Below are 3,099 nucleotides of genomic sequence, written 5' to 3' on the forward strand. Positions count from 1 at the left end.
CAAATCTTGACAACGAACTCAGGTGGTTGCCCTCTGCTGATGGTTGGCGGTGGGGGTTGAGCCGGGCTGGGCCTATCTCTTAGCCTTTGACTCCCCCCTTCTTGCCCCTTTTCGCCATGCCGGTTCCTGTTGTAAGCATGAGGTGGTTGGGGGTGTGAAAGGGGGGCCGGGCAGAAGGCTGGCAGCAGCCGTCGCAGATAGCCCATAGGCAATCGCCCGAAGGCTGGGCGCCCCTGGGTAAGGGGATTACTTAGTTGATGGGGGACGGCGAGTAGGGAAAAGGGTGTACGGCTTCACCTTGGCTTGTTCTCTGCCCTTCTGGTATGGGTGTGGGGGAAATTTCGCTCGTTGGACCGGGTGCGGCCCTCTGGTGTCGAGGTGAACTAGGGCGAAGGAGGGGGGGACCACCGGATCTGAGCTTGGTGGCTACCCGTTGGTGGGTTGGGGCGGGCATACCCAACGGTTGAGATGGCCGGCCGATGAGGTGATTCGACGAGACTTGTTGATAGAGCGAAGGACAAGGGGGGTGTTGATGCAACCGCTGTTCTTCACCCGGGGTTGCGCTGAGGCACAAGCCACACAATACGGCATTGGGCTTTGGTTCTAGCACTTCAGGCAGAGGTTCGTGACATCATGACCAAGAGTTCACGACACACCACCATGCGCATCGTGCTGGACCTGACTGTGTGGCGCTGCTTAAGGGCACAGGATCTGGTGGAGGGTGCGCTTCTCTGACCATTTTGCCTCTTTGTCGTGCCAAATTTCAACGTCAGATGAGGATCATTTCCGTGTCATGGAGGAAGCTGACAATGAGACCACTCGGTCATCAACCACGGCCGGCCGCTCACCGTAGATTTCTCCTGGTCGCCAGTCTGTAGGCCTCATGCCGAAAATGCCCAGCGCAAGATTACTGCTTTCGGCCCATGCATTGGCAAAATAAAAGCTGAGCTTTTCGTGTCGTGCATTGGATAATCTCCAATCAGCCAGCCATCAGCGGCCTGCGTGCGCTGCCGTTTATGGGTGAGCGGCTGTCGCGATGACACGTGGACGGACTAGGCAACAAGGTCGACGGGCCCCCCTGCCCCTGACTAGGTGTGGTAGAAATGTCAGACGTTCCTTGTAGTGAGAAAAGGGCGATCCGTCAGACAGACCACGCTTAGGAGTATATCAGAAGTGGTGGTCCTGGAATGGAATCGGATTGGTGGCCTGCCGTTGCGGCTGCAAAGGCGGCAAGGTGCCCGAATGGACGGAGTTGGGGGGGCAAGAGACTCCCCCTCCCCGGAGCATGGCCTCGGTTCCGAATCTCGGTCGAGCCTCGCTTTGCCAAGGTAGCCTGGCCTGGCCGTGGCCCGTGAAGAATGCGGCAGCAAGTGCAAAGACCACTTCTGGTCAACGCGGCTCATGCTCTTCACAACACTGTGTGGAGGAGACAGCGTCTCATTGCTACTTTCTGAAGCGTGCTCCAGACTCATCCATGACAACTCTGAACACTTGCCCGAGCTGCGTGGACAGTGGTTAGTGGACAGCTGCAGCAGATGCACACAGCGCGATGTAACACTGCTGCACCACAGCGATGACGGCTGGCCCGTTCGTGGAGGTCCGCCTCAGGCCCTGCACCCTCGGAATACGACGAAAGGGGGCAACAGACAGCCTTGGGGCTTCTACAGTACGTCGCTCGGTTGCGGCATCGAATATGCACAGCCGTGCCACAATGCACGTTTCGGCGGAAAGAGGCTGATGAGCAATTGACTTGATGCTGTCATACGAGACGCTGCATGAAAGAAGAAAGCTACGTGAATGAATCTCTTGGTCCAGCAACGAGGGACGCGGGCGACATGGACTCGTACGTGGTTGTATTGCATGGTGGCTACTTTTGGTTGGGTTGGCCTGTTCAACAAGGTCTCGATGTGGTTGAATCTTGGAGGAGCTGAGCGACGAAAATGGACTCGTCATACTGCGTCTCGAAATGCTCTGACAAAGACTCGGAAGCCGGTGTGGCCTTCGTTCGAACAGCCGTCTTCGGTCGAAACAGCTGTCCAAGGCCTGGTGTTTGGAATCACCGCTGCCACATGCTGGCCAGCGGCCATGGGAGGCTAACCACATGTCAAGCTGTCAAGCTCTCCGATGCCTTCCTCTTTGGATCATCGCCACAAAAGGCTTGCTCCACGAGCCTTTCAGCCTTTGTAGCGAGGCGGAGATGTGGCATGGCTTGTATTCGACACCGGAGCGATGAGACGCATGCCTGGATATCGCAGCCTTTCGCGTGGCGAAGGTTCTCTGATCTATACTCTTGGCGCGTCAGTCGCCGTTTTCGATGTGCAGAACGAGTGTCTACAATGCTACTGCAGGTTCTAGACTATGCAAGCGTGTTATACGGCTTCAGAGGCCAGGGCCTAGTCAGAACAGTCACCGCATGATATTTCCGACTCATTAACTCCAGGTACCAGCCTAGCTGAGCGTGCTGAAGGCAGGTGGAGGTACACTGTTCACTTGGGACGGTGTTAGCGGAGTAATCACCCATCAAAATCCCGGGATGGCTTGGGAGTTTTCTTAGCACAAACGGCACTAGAAAGGAATGCAGTGCTCCCGCTATTCCAGGTCTGTGGGTAATCAGGGTAGGGGTTCCTGTTTCGTTTGGGTGGGCGAGGCAGAGGGCTTGTGCCCCCAGGGCTTCGAGAATAAGTTTCCGATGGCGTACAGACGTTCCACGGCGGGAGGGGCTGCTCGTGGAAGGCTCGTTTCGCCATCTGTGTTCATTTCCTGTTGCGCGCACATCACCGCTCCGCGACCTGGACTTCGGACGGCATGTCTGGCATCTGTCAGGCCTCTTTGCATGACATGTGTTCAGCAGTCCTGACAAACATGGGATACCGGCAGAGCGAGTACCCTCAAAAGAAGATTGTACTGCCAAAACAACCGTCTGTGATCTTGGCCAGCCAATGTCAGGCATGGCAGAGGCTTGGTCATGGACATGATGGACAAGGACGGCCGTTTTGATGAGTGAGGCGGCGGCCTTGGCAGTTCGGGGCGCATAACTGACCGGCCATGTCTCTCATCGATCGACTGTGGCGTCTTGTGTGCCGGAACCTGCGTGATAAG

This window comes from Verticillium dahliae, genomic scaffold, assembly GCF_000150675.1.
Source record: "Verticillium dahliae VdLs.17 supercont1.1 genomic scaffold, whole genome shotgun sequence".
Taxonomy (NCBI): domain Eukaryota; kingdom Fungi; phylum Ascomycota; class Sordariomycetes; order Glomerellales; family Plectosphaerellaceae; genus Verticillium; species Verticillium dahliae.